At 43.5% G+C, this 17,737-nt stretch overlaps 1 protein-coding gene across 2 annotated transcripts in view; it reads right to left on the bottom strand.

Annotated features, from left to right (window-relative positions):
• Positions 1–13,723, bottom strand: part of PRICKLE1 (prickle planar cell polarity protein 1) — a 100,549-nt gene extending 86,826 nt beyond the window's left edge. The window contains exons 1-2 of one of the 2 annotated variants that reach the window (XM_074375007.1): positions 13,472–13,610; positions 8,542–8,664 (exon numbers count right to left, since the gene is read on the bottom strand). The gene's annotated coding sequence lies outside the window, so the exon portion shown is untranslated. Of the gene's footprint in view, positions 1–8,541; positions 8,665–13,471 lie in introns of both variants that reach the window. The other variant, XM_074375008.1, reaches the window with a different exon arrangement.
• Positions 13,724–17,737: the final 4,014 nt, after the last annotated feature.

Below are 17,737 nucleotides of genomic sequence, written 5' to 3'. Positions count from 1 at the left end.
AGGTGGCAATAAGTCCATGACTAAAAGCATAATGAATCTTAAAGCCCAATGTAAGGACTCGCAATTAACTGAACATCATGTTTGTCTCATGTTTCCCGCCTTTGGACACACTTCTCCTTCTGCCTAAAAATGAGTCATTGTCCATTTCTAACGGCCTGGCCAACTCCTATTCAGTCGTCAAGACCCAGATCAACCATCTCCTTCTCTCTGGAGCCTTCCTTAACAATTCACCCAGAATAAATGACTTCCACTTTTGGCTTTCTGTCACTACTATATCTAGTACATTTCTCTATTCCTGCCTCTACCACAGTATTTCACAAGTAAATGCCTTCCTTCCCAACAACAAAGTGAGCTCTTTAAAGACAGGAACCACTCTTATTTGATGTCTGTATTGTTCCCAGAGCCTAGCACAGTGCCTGGCAAACCACAGGGCTCCAGAAAGATGTGTTGAAATGAAAAGGATGCCCCCAAACTGAAATACAAATGGGGAAGTTTAACATGAAATGGTTAACACGCATCTGCAAGTGCAATTTCTTTTTACTTTTCAGAGGAGAGAAAAGGCAGTCAAAAGTATGCAAAAACAGCTACCAGCACTTTGAAGTGAATAAATGGTCAGGAAAAGAGGCAGAAGATGAAAGGTTCTGTATATCCATTTAAGAAGCTGGAACCACCGTGAGCTGTTCCTAAAACATCTTTGCGAAAGTATGCCGACTGTAACCTGGAGGGCTGGCCTCCAGACCGAGCAGCAGATGCGCCTTTATTTTTCTCCCACCGTCTAACAGTCTGCTGAGAGGGCCCACAAAGGTGTCATTAAGAAATGGAAACACACTCATTACCATCTGATAGCGTTTGATCTTTGAGTCATGGCTGAAGTGACCCAGATTCAAACTGGTGATTATTAATGTCACATTCTGAGAGTCCTTGCCTTTGGAGCGGCATTTCATAGTCACTTACGGATCTGCTGGGAGATGTGCCACGGCTCACTGCTGGGTTCACCTGAACAACTCACACACTCCACCTTCTCAGATATAATACGAATGGGGTAATGCTTCCCCAGTGGGCTGTCTGCAACTTCAGGCTCAGCCTAATTAGAATGTGACTAAGATCCAAGGGCCTGAGACTTTGCTTAAAAGTCAGTGATGTAATTAAACACAGTGCTAACAAAGATGGAACATCCAGGCCAGTAGGTATGGTGACATATACTGACATGTATTAGTTAAGATTAAAACAGAGTTTCACCACTCACCACTTATTTACAACAGCTTTTATTTGGGGAGTGGGAGAGATAAGGATATTTTTATGGTTAAAAAAAAGTGCAACTAAATGTAACTAAAATGGATGTTGGGCTATTCTTACCTTCCAGCAAACCTTCTCTAAACCTCCCCAAATTAGTTCCAATTTGGTCAGCAGACATACACATTTCAAACAAAAATTACGATCACTATGTGATTGCATACGTAAGTGAACATACTACTTTGAGTTCTACTTTATAAATTCTCCACATTTCCCACGCGTAAGCACACTACTCATATTTGTAACTTTCAGGACGAGTATAAGTGTGCCATTGTTGTAACTACATCAGAGTAGTAATTTGTGCTCAATGTTACTGAATTTTTTAGCTCCTTATATTAAATTATAATGTAACCTATTAAACCAGACTTTTGGTAAGGGGAAGTGTGTATTCTCTTAGGTCTTTAAAACACAGCTACTGCTGAATTTTGAACTGGCCACACTGAATCATGAATAAATAGACCTTTTCTTTTTTTTTTTTTAAAAGTTGCACCTGGTTAACATGAACAATGTTGAGTAGACTGTTCAATAATTCTAGTCAGGGACTTAGGTAATGATGATAATTAATAATAAAAATAACAATATCAGCTCCCATTTGTTATCTATCCCCCTGAAGTTACAGCCTCCAAATCCAGTATTTTAGAATCAAGGAACTTTTAAGCCTCACAAGGTCATTGGGCCTCTCACTTCATCATTAGGGAAACCGAGGCACAGAGTGGGCAAGGAGTCTAGAAAATGAAGCAACTTATCCAAGATTACATGCAAGTTAGTAGTCACTGAGGCTACAATTATCTGAAAGCATTTAATATAGAACAAATACACACACAGCAACATTTACAAAACAGTAAAACATCATCAAACGATTCTAGATAGATTATCTTATGCTTGTTTATCCCCCCCCTCTTTTTTTTCTTTCTTTCTAAAAATCAAACCACAATTTACTTAGGAATCGCCAAACCAAAGATCCGTAGGAAGGTGCAACTTGAACTAACAGGCAGCTTCTCCATCAGTGAGCTGGGGATAACCTTGGTTAGACCTCCACACAAAGATGCCGCGAAGGTAAATGAGATGAATCTGAAAGTGCTCTGTGTACTTCTGAGGTATTAGCCTTATTATTAGCAAAGAACCCCTGAGTTAAAACATGATAATTTCTGGACAAATAGGTTGGCGCAGCTCCTTAATAGGAAAGCTGACTCACTGCCAATTTAGCCCTGGAAGCTAAGACATTAAAATAATAATTTCAAGCAACTAGGTGTCCTAGGAAGCTGGTTGCAATCACTTAGGGGATTAGCTTTTCACCTCTGGAATTTAAGTCAGGGTTTCTTGAGAGAAAGACAGTCCATCACCCTTGTTTTAACAAACAAGGCAACACCACAAATCTGTCTGAAGATACTGCCTGTATTTTTTTTTTAAAGGTTACAGAGTAGCATGGGTGTATTATGAAGGGGAAAATCACACAGCCTCCTTATTGCAAATATTCAGTCTCACGTCTATTAATATGGCCTCCGTTCACTATATGATTACGTGTCATTGATCACTTTGTGGCAGAGAGAAGGGAGGAGGGGTATTTGATCGGTTTCTCTCTTCACACTCCAGGACGATTCTCTGGCTTTATTCAGATAAGGGAGGAAACAGCTCAGAAACTCCACTATAGCTGCCCCCCAAAACCCCCCAAAACACACGGAAAAAAAAACTATTTTGGAAATTCTCACTTAAATGAAAACAGAATGCTTGTTTCTGTTTCTAAACATTAAAATGGTCCACAAATGCCTACCCGGTAAAATGAGGGTGGCCATTTGCTAACTTTACAGTCCTGTTACAAGAATGAGAATATAAGCGTAAAACTCTCTAGTTTATTTATACATATTATAAGATTGGGGAGGGGGTGTTCTGATTCGAGGCTCCCTAAATTTTTGCAGTCATTCATTCTGCAGGCATTTATTAACTACCTGCTATGTGCCAGGCACCGCTCTAAGATTGGGGAGAGAAAGCAGGAGACAAGACAGCACAGAGATTTCTTCACGGAACAAACAGCTATACTAAGTAAGTGTCTGTCCAGTGGTGACAAGTGCTATGGAGAAAAGTAAAGCGGGTTAGGAGGTTTGGGGAGTGCTGGGTGGTGGCTGGGGAAGGTGGGGTGCTTCTATGTACAGTGATCAGGGAAGGCTTCCCTGATGTCAAACGGCTTTTGAGCTGACACCTGAAAGGCTGGAGAGAGCCATGATCCCACCTGGAAAAACCGACACGTGTCCTTTTGTGATTAGCCTGCAGCCCAGCACAAACAGGGAGATTAGCCGTGAAACTTCAGGGAAGTGAAACCTACAAACAACAGGGCTTTATACAATACTCTGAACCAGCTCTCCATTTATCTCCAATGATCCTGAAGCCCTGTTTAGTGACTTCTTAAGCTTTTTTCCTGACTAAAATGCCTCACAGTAGTCTCTCTTCACCTAGTGACTAAGAGAGAGTCTTCCAGTTACCTTGTGCAAACAACCTAAGCAGATAATTCAGGTGTCAATGTCCACTCTGAGGCCCCGGTTATTTGATTTGGCAATGGGCGTACAGTGGGAAAAAAACGACTGGTTTTGCTACTGGCCATGCCTCTACAGTGAAAAGGTTCAAAGGGAACTGAAGAGTTGTCCAGCTTTTAGAATGATGAGTTTTTGAAGTTCTTTTTTAGTTGAAAGCAAAACACCACCTCTCCCCTCCCCCCAAGAATGGCAACATACAACCACCACCAAAAAATCAAGTCAACTAGGTAAGCATCAAACTTCTCCTTTTGTTCCTACCACGTAGACATAGCCAGCAGTCATGGACTGGTTTTATGTTCTTTTTATTTACCCCATGTTCTACAGTGATGGTAAGAATGGATAATGACAGGAAATAACCTAGTTGTTTTTTTTTTTTTAAGACTGAAGAAAAAAGCAAAGAAACAAAATGAGCAACAAACTCTTTGAATCAATTTCCACAAAACTTTGCAACCAAGAATAATAAAACTTTCAGACATGTCATTGTTAGTATGAGAAAAACTGCGAGTGTGCTCCTCACATTTGTTGGAGATTCTCTGATTTATTTTATCTAGAACAAGAAATAAACACACCTACACATTCACTGTGGATATGGACCGTTTTAAAGTACTTTATATGATATGAACTATATGAAATGGAATCATGTCTGTAAAGAGATCCTACACAAATCCCAGAAAAAGTGAATTAGCATCTCTTGTTGGAAAAAAAAAAAAACCAAAGGGCTAATTACACACACACTTTATTAAGAAATTTGTATTAATAAAGATCTATTTAAAAATTTTGACCTTTGTAATTAAAAATATTTTCAAATGAGACTTAAAATCATAATAAAGCTGTAAATTTGTTGGATAAACTTTGAAACCTCTGTAGTGATTTGGCTGGGTTATTTCCTTAAGCTCACACACATAGGTGATGGCAGAAAATCAGACAGTCATTCAACAAATGCAGGAGCCCAAGAGATAAGGAAACATACAACAAACTGCAAACTATGGCTTTCATAGGATAAACTTTTTCAATAACATGTTAATTACACTTTCAAGTCATATGCTTAGTGTCTTGTCTTTTTTCTGTTTTGTCAACGTCCAGATACATTTTCAGGTAAAGCACCTCCACATTTAAAGCAATGAGACCAACTGTTAATCTGGGGGAAAAATCCAGTCAATACACCCTGAGTATCCCCAAAGTCTAGAAACATACGGGAAATAATGTATTTATTATGCTGTTTTTCAGATGAACAATGATACCCATTGTTTTGACTTTTGAGGCACTTTACCTGAAAGGCGTCTGGAAGTGGACAAAAAACATTTGAGCATATTGCTTTATTTTATTTTTAATTTATCTTTTATTGAGGTTTAACACTGGCTTATAACATATAAGCGCCACGTGTACAAAGTTATATTTATACTTCTGCATGTTGACACTACAGCATGTTGACCATATTATTTTGTGGTCAACACATTTTCAAAGTTTCCTGACTCCCTGGGCCCTCTGCAGCTGTCAAGTGTCCACAACGCATCGTGTCAGGTGCTGGGTATGCAATGGTGAGTAACATAGCTCTGCCCTTCCATCAATTACCATCTACTCACAGGAGCAGAACATAGCTCTTTCTGGAACTGAATTAACATGATGTCTATAATATTTTGACAGCAACAGTAGGGAACATAGCTGTTAAGAACGAATGAATGAACAAACGAACAAAAGAGAAAGGAAGGAAGGAAGGAAGGGAGAAAGGAAAGGAGGGGACAATGTTCAGCTTAGTAGGATTAGAAACATAAAATTCTAGAACTGGGAGGAAATCTTAGAGATCACTTAATTTAGTGGCTCTTAACCACAGCTGTGCATCAAATTACTCGAGGAGCTTTTTCAAGTTAAATGTGAAAAACCCCACCCAAAACCTACTGCCTAAAAATCTCTGTGTATCTGCATTTCGAAAAAGCTCCATTGGTGTTTATGGCGCAAACCTTTGGTTAACATGCACTGATCTGGCCTAATTCCCTCATTTTATATATGAGGAAACTGAGGCCCAGAGAGGCTGAGTGCCTGGCCAGAAATCACACAGCTATTTTACTACAGTCCAAATTTTCTGATTTTCAGAAAATGATGGTAGAAAAACTGTCTTTTTTCTGCACTATTATACCACATCACTACTGTCTATTCTTGAATCTCTGCTCAAGAAGAAACAGGATAAATGGACAAGCACTTGACCAAAAGTTACTGAACCGAAGTAAAAAAGCCAGCGTGCACAGGCAACACAAACATATAAAAAACAAAGACCCATCATGTACCACAGTAACCCAGTTGCTTTCTGCTTAAACAGTCAAGTCAAGCTAGTTTAAACCACTCCTGCACAAATACCATTATTCCTATCAGTTTCTCATTTCAGCACTGCAATGAATAACAACTTGGGGTTTTGTGGGTAAGGAGAAGGAGAGAATAATTTTTCTGGTTTATTCCTAAAATTCAGAAGGTTAAAAAAAAAGTTTCCAATACCTCAATATAAAGACAGTCTGGTCTGCTTTTAACACATTTGGCAGGACTTGAGGACGTGTTTTTGGCTATTAGCCTGACAAGCTGTTTAAGCTTATAGACCCACAAAGGGAACTTATGTGATTAAGTTAGTAAAACACAAACATCTTCTCTGTATATTTTATTCCCTCCCTTCACATTCACAAAAACATAAAAGGCTAAAGCATTTCAGAACTTGGTGAGGGGGGCAAGTTATTTATCACTTCAGCCCTTTCCCCAAAGCCTGTGTAAATAAGAACTAAGGCAACTCAGTGAGATTATTCATCTGATCCTTGCAATGAACAAAGCAAAGCATCAGAAAGCAGTTCAAAATTCCTATGAAGAATGTGTATTTTCTTACAAGAAACATCTGTGCTTCTCTAATGCATTTCAGACCTAACTTTATCTCTTCCTAAAAATTATGTAACATGCATATACTTCAAGCAGTGAACATACTTGTTAATTACATAGTCACAGAAGAATTCAGAATGCCGTCTCCTTCCGACACACATTATAACCAGTATTTCAACACCAGAGCACTAAGCAGTCTTCTTACAGAAAGTCTAACAGTTCCTGAAGCTGTCTGGCAGAGAGGTCTGAAAGCAAAACAAAATACCATACTACCTAGCTCTTTTTCAGATCCTAATGAAGGAACTTAGGTTATTCAAGCATGTAAATAACATAGTTGGAAACATCAATTACAGTAAACAAGTTAGGAGTTTCTTCAGAAGATCATGTTATTTACTTATCATTGAGATAAAAGGAAAAAAAAAAGAAGCACATTTGCCTTTGGTGAAACTATAACATGGTTTAAATCAGTTCACTATTATTAGACTGAAAAAGTGGTGTGTGTGTGTGTGTGCGTGCGCGAGTGTGCGCGTGTGTATCTAGAAGACAGCATTTCAGCTAGGGCAGAGGAGCTGGCCAGTACAGGGAAGGGTTTTAATAGACTTTCTATTTCAACCATAGTTACTATAGTGGGTTTTGTCACTATAGCAATGGGCCTGGGTGGGGTGAGGGTTTGGCAGGCGGGGGAGCTCAGCTGGTAAAGCAACAGAAACCTCATTTTACCTCGAGCTGGGCAAATTTCCTCCGAGAAGGTTTGCTTAATTGAAGGAGTTTCCAAGGAGGAAGGACAAGTCCAAGCGGCGGTTGGTGGGCACTTCCCACAGTGCGCTGCTTTGCGAAGGCTCCCCTCGCGCCTCCTAGCTTTGATCAAAGGCCTCCACCATCGCTCATTAGTGGTGATACATCGGGTTTAGGCAGTAACCTAACCTCCAGGATCTCAATGCACCCCAGCAGCCTGGGTGAATTTCAGCTGGCTCTACGGGGGCTACGTGAAACATGGCATTTACAAATTTGGATTATACAGCACTATTTATTACACGATGGAAGATTTCCAAAAATGCCAGAAGTGATGGCTGGCATTTATGCAAGTCAACTACTGTTCAACCCAAAGGAGCTCTGTATTCTGTGGGATGTTTTTTGCCAGGACTGAAAGAGCCTATGTGAAAACACCTTAATTAGGACCATCTTAGCACCTCAGCTATTGGATACCCTCTAGCTCGAGGTGTTATGTTTCAAATGGGCCAACAGACCATCCTGGAAACAGAACCCCCCAGTCCTGTAACTAATCCCTTCACTCCAAGTCCAGAGAGTGTATATTTTCTTATTTTCAGATTTCATAAGTCAAGTATATCCGGTAGCTATTAAAAGATTTAAGCCTCTACTGTTTTTAAAAGGTTGTGGTGTTCAGAGGCTTCAAGCCCACAGAGGGGGCGATCTGGAGGGTTTGGTTGCTGGAGAATGGTGAAATTATTCCCTGGTTCCTTTCTCCCCTCTCCCCCTCCATCCTGCCCCCACTGTTTTAAGAATATTCTTATTGACCATTCTCTACCCTTTTTTCATATATATATATATATATATATAAAGGATTTATTTCTAGCTGTTTATTTATTTCCCCTTAAGGGAGGCACTGGGGCTTGAACCCAGGACCTTGTACACACTGAGTATGCACTCTACCACTAAGCTAGACCTCCCACCCCTTCTCTACCTTTCAGTGTGTCCTTAACATATGTTCATTGGCTCACAAAAAGAAAAACAGAAGAATCTGAAGGAAGGACACCATACCAAATAATCTTCAGGGACCTAAAAATATCATTATAATGACAGATCCCTAAAGAAGGAGGGCAGGGGGAGGAAGACATTGGCTACTTACAATATGCTATCAGATAACCTTTCCTTCTTTTCTTCTTTGGGGAAATCCAAACTGCTGGACAACGTTTCTTTAAAGTTTCCTTTACTGAACCGTCCTCATGCTTGTGCAAAGCCAAAGGCCATCCTAGAAAAACCAGGGCCAATATTGTATCACATTAAGCGGTGGCTAGTTTCTATCAGGCTTTTTTTTTTTTTTTTTTTTTTTTTTAAGGCAATGAAAAATGGGCAGGGGGGTGCTGGTCAGAGGTGGTTATAAAAAACTTCACAGGAAACCAAATAGCCTTTATTTAAATTAAAAGCAATCACAGCCTGATTCTTGGAACACACTTGGAAATGCTTTTTTGGCATGCAGCTGCTACATGCCGCCAATATTGTGTGTAATTGGAAACATTTCAAACAGAATTGTTACCAAAGTCAAGGACCATAATTGCGAGCTGTGGGATCTGCCCCTCAGATAAAAGCAGGGCAGCTCAGGGAGTGCGCCGTGCACGGAGAGGTCTCCTTACCCAGCGCATCTGACTACAATATTTTCACTGTATTATTGACAACGCTTTCTTTCCAGAGGTCCAACCAGAAGAGAAAAGACAGAGAGACACGTACACAAAGCAAAAGCTATAAATCAGCAACTGGGACAAAACTCTCAGAAGGGAGTACATGACTTCAGTTCTCCAACAACTGAAATAACACAGCCCTAACGTGTTTTTTTTTTTTTTCCCTGAAGTGTAATCCACTAGAAATGAAAGACTTCTCTCCCACGAGTTTACCCCAAATCTACCAGTGAGAAAATGCAACTGCTGTTTAATTGGTCAGCGGTTTTTTTTTCAGGATCACTTAGGACCAAATTATGGAAAGGAGGGAAAAAGTTAAGTAGAGGTAAATGACAGCTGCTTGCTAGTTTACGGCTCTAAGTTTTAAAATGTTTACATTGGCTTCTGCCTTGCTGACATTTTTATTTTCATTTTCATTTTCAAATCTCTCCTCGCAGGGAAATGAATCTGGAAAGGTCTAATCATTTCAGGCTGGGCAATCATTCTTGTTCCTAGAGAGGTCCCTTCAAAAGGGACCAAGATGCATTTAAAGTTTAGTCTAAATGAGCACCCGGAACAGAGACACAGGAAGAATTATTACATTCTCTTTGAGAGGTCTGATTCCCCCCTCTTCCCCAACCCCCAGGAACTGGAAATAGTCAGTGCCAGTGGACCCCTGGCTGGGGAATGGGTCTTGGAAAAATCGTGTCATTCTGGCACGCAGGAAAGGGATCCGATTATTCTGTCGTGTCTCTGTGCCAGAAGTGTCATGACATCAGCGTGCTCCAACTTGCAAAGCATGTCTCTTCTCACCATCCCTCCTTTGGGAGGTGCTGGGGGTGGGAAGGGGAGGGAAACAGAGGCTGGGGTGGAGCCCCTGTGCAATTTTGGGCCAGGCCTTTCCCACCGTTCCACAATGTTCCTCCACCCACACAAGGAGGTAACCTCTGGGCCTTCAGCTCTGCAGACCATAAACAAGAAGGCTGGTTCCTGGTTCCTGGTGGAGCTGAGGAGCTACTCTTGTGGTATCCAGAGATGGAGAATTCCAGAAAAGGGATGCTTCTGCAGCTTCCCTGACTCCAGCCCGGGCCCTGGCACTCTGCTCTGGCTCCACGTGCCGCCTGAGGTTTCGAGGAACAGCAGCCAATGCAGGACTTGGCACCAAGATGACTGTACTTTACTCTCCCCACTTTTTCGGTCACACCAATCTTCTAAAGATAATAGTGCACAATATGGCCATGCTGTCTTCTATGAGCAGAAGAAAAGGCAGGAATGGCCCCTTAAAACACCAACCAACCAACCAACCAACCAAGAAACACAACTCATTCACTGCCTTAACTCCTCTTCATTGTGAAATAATTATACCCAGATTTAAGCAAACGGAATATGGTCACACTAATGAGAATGAAACAACTAGAACTATTTTATATAAAATGGAGGGGGAGAAAAGGAGAATTTTTTTTTCCCAAGGGGAAAGAGTCTATTCTGGTCTAGAGGCATCTTTGCCATTTCTATGCACAGAGGAGAATTGCTTTGACTTTTTAAATTACTTTCCTTCTTTAAAAGGAAAAATGTACTCTATAAACTGCTTTAACCAGAAAATTAACCGCTAATGATAATCTTCTCTGAAAACTGTTTCCTGGAATATGGATAACCCAGCTACAGGTCTACATCACTAAAAGAGTTAATTACTGGAAAATAATTTTAAAAAATTCTTGTTCCATTTCATGAACAGTCACTCATAATTATAAACAGTCATTCATAATACTCAACTCTCTGTGCTTTGTTTTCAAATAAATTACAAAAAGTTTTAATGATCTTACAATGTCAATTATAAAACTTAGATTTCAGCTTACTTTTTAAAATCCAACTTAAGACACTTCAAATTTTAATCTTTTTTCTTTTGTGTCTTTTCAGAGTTATCATAGTAGAGAATATTTGGAATAAGCAGACTTTTACCCACATCTGACTCTAAACTTAATAGTTTAGCTATTAACCTTATAAGGTTTTTTTTCCCCTTAGCTGGCATTTGATTTTATTTCAGTGACCCAAGTTGACTCATTACAACCTCTTTTATTGTAGAGACAAATGGTGGTTCCATGGACCTTGATTTTAAAAACATGATACACTATTTAAGTTTCATTGGTATTGCTGGCAGAACTAATTGAATCTGTCACTTTAGTAAAATATGTCACTTTTCTTTAGAAACCTGTGAACCAATAGGCTCACTCATTGATAAATCACCCATCAGTACCCAATTAAGGATGGAAAAATTAATGTACTAAACCCATCGACTCACATCAATATGGTTACCTCTATGTCCTACCCAGTCCTCTGGTCCTCCAAAACTCCCTCTTCCTCCCTCCTTCCTTTCTTCCTAGGCTTAGTCACAAGAAGGAATCGCTAATGTTAGCCATGGCTTATTAAAGCAGAGATTTTCAAGTTTATCAGCAAGTGTGCTAACTTTCAACTGCGGGTAATGTCCATTTATTTCTAGCACCTTTGAGTTTTAATATGTAGAGTGCGTGCATTGCTAACCTTTAAATCCTTTGTATAAACATTTCTGGAAGGCCTTGTAAAATATCTCCTTCTCTGTTTCCTGACTCACCAGTTGATGCATTTAGAAACCCCCTCCAGTACCAGCAGGTGCTGTGTTTTGCTTTCTTCAGGCTCCAGCTGGGGCTACAATGACAGATTCCTGTCCCAGGCCGGGCCCAGCCACCTAGGCTAGGACCACATGGAGGCCAACTGAACCGGGCCCCACCAGACAGCAAGATAAATGGCTGCTGTTTAAGTTGAAAATCCCCCAGTGGGAGTAAATATTGTTCCAGAGAAAAAGGCTTGACAAATATTGCATCATCCTTCCAGAGCTGTCTTGATTAAAGCAGAATCTTTGGATTAAGTTGGTGCTCAATTCAAAATGTATCTATCTTGCTGTCATGGGATTTTTTTTTTCTTCCAAGAGTCTGAAAACAGAAATACTGTTGGAAATGGTCAAACAAGGCTGCCGCCTCCCAAGGGGCTAGAGTCCACTTTGATAATAGAAGGCGGCTGAGCATTGACACTTCACTGAGGATAACACAGACAGCAAAGGCTTAGTGGGAAAAGGCCAGTTGTCACCTAAGTGACAGGCAACAACTGAGCTCACACATCTGGAGCCGGACCAGAGCAAACAGTCAGCAACCCTCACCCGTCTACACCTTGGGTTTGTCTGAAGTAACAGATGGAAGTTCCTTCTACTCCAAAAGCACGCTAAAAAACAGCCAATGGTTGAACACATAGATTATGTAACATCAGCTGCAGACACTGCCTTCCCAAGTACTGATGAAAATGGGGAGGGAGACAAAACTATACGGCATGCACAAATACAGTTTCATTAAGTACAATCTGCCCTTCAGGAGACCCATCGGAAAAGCTACATATATATGCATGCTTTTTATAGCACAAATGCATCTGAGCTCCTGGGAGAGGCAGGACCCTTCCATGTTCTTTTCCTCCAGGAGGCCCCCATGCTGTGTTCTTCATCTTGCTCAGGGCCGCAGTTCTGCCTCTCATCCACCTCAAAATCAGCAACCAAACGTGTTTGGCTTGTGATTCTGAATCCTCCTTAGGCAAGCTGGGACTCTGGGCGATGCCAGCCGTCCCTCCCCCACCCCCACCTCCTTCTTCAGCCTCCTGAAGGCAATCTGTGGACAGTTTTCCCGAAGTCCCCCAAATAACGCGGCGCTGCCAATAGTCACCGGCGATGCCGTTTGTTTTTCTTAGAGGGCAATGAAAATTGAACAGCTTTCTGCTGCATTCTGAGTCCCGGTCCTGCTAATTATTAACATGCCTAGTTTCTTCAACTTTTTCTGCCTAAAGGGAAGAGGACGCTCCCATTTTTTCCATATACGTGTTACCTTTAAAAAACACCACTGCTGGGGGGCGGGGGGGGGGTAGGCGGGGAGCTGATGAACCCCAGCCAAAAAGCAATCGGCCCTTTCCCCAGCGCATTAGGGGAGAATCGGCACCCTCCCTGCGGACGCCAGTAGGTGACAGGCGAGCCTAAGCGCCGTACACAGGCTAACGCACCCTCGCCTCCCCGCGCCCCACATCGCCCCAACTCTGGAGCCACTGAACGGGTTTCCACGCAGGAGAGAATCAGGGAAGAGTTGGTCGTGATGCAGCAAACAGAAGCCGTGCGGGCAGCCGATGTGAAGCCCTCCTGGTGCTGCAGTCCAGTATCTGCTTTCCCTGTCTACACAGCCCAACAAATCGCCTATGCCCACCTCCCCCATTTTCTGCGACACGGACCCAGTCTGGGTGTCACAGACCCCCTGCAGTGACGCAGCCGCGGCCAAGCCCTTCCCCGCGGCCATCGCCCCCCACCGCCGCACCCGCAGCCCCTCTGCGGAGCCCACTCACCCCGGCGAGGGAGCGGGACTCGGCTGGACGGTCGTCGGCGCCGCCGCGAGTCTGCGGAGCTGCGGTCCGCGGCGTCAGGGGCGGGCGAGAGCGGGCGGCGCGCGAACCATGCAGAGCCCGGGACGTGGCCGTGCCGGCCGCGGCGCCCCTCGCGGAGGTCAGCGCAGGCGGCGCGAGGCGGGCACGCTCCGGGGCGCGCTGTCGGGCGCGGCGGCCGCGGGAGGCGGCGCTCGCTGGGCTGCAAGCGGAGTGCGCCCGGCTCCCCAGCCCGCGCCGCTCCTCCCTGCACCCCGCCCTCGGCCGCCGGCCCGGCGCGAGCGAAAACGCGGAGCGCGGACGCCGCCGCGGGATCCGGGCCGCTCGCGCGCCCACGCGCACCCCGCTCGGCCCCGAAAGGAGAGGTGGGCCGCGGGCTCCGGCGGCTCGGGGCGCGGGACGGCCGGATCCGCGCAGCGGGCGGGCTCAGGTCGGCCCCGGAGGTCTGCGGAACGAAGTTTGCCAGGGCGCAGCCCTGGTTCTCAAGTGCAGTTTGGTCGTCTCCTCTGCCCCGCCCCCGATCTTATGCCTTTTTTTTTTTTTTTTTTTAACCAACCATTCTGATGGATCGAAAGACAGGAAGGATGAAAGGGAAAAAAAGACAAATCCAATTTCCTCTGATCAAACGTTTTGAGGGTTGCCTATTTGGGCTTCTTTTTCTTTGGGGTAGAGCGGGGAGGTAGTTAATTAAAACTCTTAGATCCCTACCCGCGCGCCTCGCCTCATTGGGAACTCGCTTGGACTCGAGCATGTCTCGTGGAACCCCACAGGATGGGGTGTCTCCACCTCGGGGCAAAAAGCCAAAGATTCAGCCTTTAGTCCATTCCCTTCCCTCCTCAACGATCCTGGTTATCTCAAACAAACAAACAAACAACCCCCCCCAAAACAAAAAACAAACAAAACCCCCCTCAAACTATGGGGAGTGCACGTGAGACCCTCAGCCCACTGCAGTGTTCAGAGCCTGACTTATGTTAGCGTGGGGCATTTAAAGTCCTGCTCAAAGTATGAATTTGATCACAATGATCATTTTTCATTCGCCAAACTACTCTCCATGTTTTCAGCCTGCCCAATTCCCAGGACTGGGCTCTCAGGCACGTTCTCTCAGGATGAACTGGAACTCAGCCTGTTTGAAAGTTCTGCCCTGATTTGTGTCACCTGAGCCCCTGAAAGCCCCTCACTCTTTCCAGCTCCAGGTCAGTGGAGTCTCACACCGTGTGGGTACTCTTTCCCCCGAGGTTACAGAGGGCAGATCCGACGGCAGCTGCCGAGCCCAACTTGACAGGTGTCCCTGCAAAGCTTCCTTGACCCCTCAATCCCTTCTACAACCCACTGGGACATTGTAACATCTTCCAGAAAGATGTGGATGTGTGTATGCGTGGTGGTGGTGGGGGGCAGGTGTTGATTGACGCATTTTTTAAAAATCCTTTAAGAAAAATCAAAACAGCCAATTTCAGAAATTTTCAGAGCACCAAGTCTCCTCAGTTTTCACTGGGAGTAAAACAGGGGATTACTCAACAAATTCGAAGCCAATGGGGGAAAAAAAAGAATGTAAAGCACATCTAAAGGCAAAAGGAAGGGGCACCATACAAATCTAGGGACGTGTTTGGCCTCAGCCCTGTGCTCTGTAATTCCAAGTCTGACTCAGATCTCACTGCACTGTGGAAGCTCTCTCCCCTGTAGACTCACAGCTGAATTTCTAATCCTCGGAGCAGAGATCCCTCAGGAAACAAGACTGTTGCTTTTGAAATAACTCCACTTGTTCCTGGTGTTTGTAACTGATAGGAATCTGGGGAAAAACAACCTAGGCTATCTTGCTCCTCAGCCTTTTATTGGAGCTGGTCTTTTAAGTTGTGTCTGTTTATCTTGCGAGGGTTACAAATGCTTCTATTAAGCTGTAAACCTTTAGCTTCTACCTAAATTCCAGAACTGCCGAGAAGACTGACACAATGATTTATTCCATGCACGGAGGTCATGAAAAATCAGTACTTCTAAGGGCAGAGAGTCCACTCTCCTATTACCATCTGTGGGTGCCTATCTGTCTGTGGTCTCAGTGAAGACCTTCAAATGAAAGCAGTTTCCCCAACAAACTGAATGACACAGTGGAATAGACTCCATGGAAGATGGAGTGAAGGACAGCATCAGAGAACATTTGCAACTGTATCTGCATGAGAAAGTCCTCTTTGATGGACCAGGAGGCATTTGTAGTAGGCAAAGCTGAGAATGGAGAAGCTCAAGAAGAAGATATTTATAGACCCTGACATAGGATCTCCTTATTAATTGGAAAAAAAAGCTACTTTCTTATGCTAAGAAACAAATCTGATATCAGAGGACTTACAGCTCTATGGTGACCTTTGTTTGTTGAGCTCCTATTGTTTGATAGCAGACATGTTGGGTACCATAGGACATTCACAACTGTTCCCTTTAGGAGGACTGTTGGCTCTTTGGACAGTGCACTGGGAAGCATTTTTTGGACCCACTGCAAAGGTGAACACTCGCTCTTCAACCAGGACTGGCAAAATGAGTTTGGGTGGTACATGTGATGATTTGAAGTTGACCGAATGTCACCTAGAATAATGCAGTTAGCCTTGAAGTGATGCTCAGTTTCTTCATTTGTAAGTGAGGATAACCACATCCATCTCAGAGAGCGACTAGAGGATTGAATGCTAGGTGCACAGAAAAGACTCACTAGGTGGAAATTTTCTATCAATGCCAACATATAAGGGTCACACCACCCTTCTCTGCACCAGCCTCCGTGCAAAATCCTACGAGTTAGGGAAGAACCATTCTGAACTTTATCTGAAAAAGCCTTCTTCATTGTGGATTATTCAGTTCTTTCTGGGTCTTTTATATTAATGGTGTGATTTTCTTTGTCTTTAAAAACCAACATGTTACCAAATCTTTTATAAATAGATCAAGTCACTGAGGGAATGCCTGCTTTTCTTTTAAAGTTTTGATAACAAATGTATCTCCTTTTTAATGATACTTTTATGCATTGAAGTGTGTCCTCCAAATACTTATATGTTGAAGTCCTTGCTTCCAATACTTCTGAATGTAACTTTATTTGAAGATAATCAGGTTTAAATGAGGTTACTGAGTGAGCCCTCAGCCAGTATGACTGGTGTTCTTATAGAAAGGGCAAACACACACACACTGGGAGATTTCCATGAGAAAAAGACAGAGGTCAGGCTGATATGTCTTAGAGATAAGCCAGGGGATCACCAGAAGCGAGGCAAGAGACTTGGAAGAGATTTTTTCCTCGTGGTCCTCAGAAGGAACCAACATGGCTGACACCTTGCTCTCGGACTCTAGCTTCTAGAACTGTGGGACGTGGCATTTCCCTTGTTTAAGGTACTCAGCTTGTGTGCTTTGTTATGGTAGCCCCAGCTAACATAGACAATTCACAACCGTCATGCTATGAATGCCTTGACTTACTGAAGTGTGCCTTCATGAGACGAAGAAGAGTTCACAATAGTTTTGGCCACAGGCTTGGGGCTTTAGAGAGCAAGAACTTGATGGTGTTGGCAGGCTCTGTCTGATCCCCAGGTCGGCTTGGTTGCTAGGCTCTGCGTGGTCCCTGTTCCTTGAGTCTCTTGTCTGCCCACATCTGGGACTCTCTTCCCTGACCTGCAAACTCAGCCCTACTTAGTGTTTCCAGGCTGAATCATTTTCACCCTGTGATGACCTGCAGGGGCTGAATCATTTTAACCCTGTGATGACCTGCAGGGGCTTAACTGTAAGGCATGTTCCCCAGCTGAGAATCCTACACAGACTTCCCGGGGCTCTCTGGATAGAGAGCACCCTCTTTGGTTTGCGGAAAAGGTCCTTCATCTGTGCACTCTGCTTACCCCTCTGGTTTCTTTTCCTACCACTCCCTTCTCTTGTTTGCTGTTACCATGTGAAGCTATTTACAGTTCCTCGAAAGCATCAAGCTATTTTATGCCTCTGAGCTTTGAACATACCTAGAATGCTACCCTCTGATAAAAGCCCTCTTTATTAATTAACTCCTGTTTATCCTTTAAAACTCAACTCCAGCATCATCTTCCTGACAGTCCATTGATGTGTATACTTGTTGTTCTGTCTGCCCAGCATTTGTTTCTCCTTTGTAATGCCTCGGATTTCCTTTGGGGAGCTACCTTCCTTCACTGGGAGTGCACAAGGTTTCACTGGAGACTCTTCCCTGGTTTTGCTGTTGGGATCATGTGACCCAAACATGGAAAGGGAGAGCTCTGT

The sequence above is a fragment of the Camelus bactrianus genome, chromosome 12 (genome assembly GCF_048773025.1).
Source record: "Camelus bactrianus isolate YW-2024 breed Bactrian camel chromosome 12, ASM4877302v1, whole genome shotgun sequence".
NCBI lineage: Eukaryota > Metazoa > Chordata > Mammalia > Artiodactyla > Camelidae > Camelus > Camelus bactrianus.
Note: the sequence above shows the minus strand (reverse complement) of the source record. Positions and strands in the feature narration are given on the sequence as shown.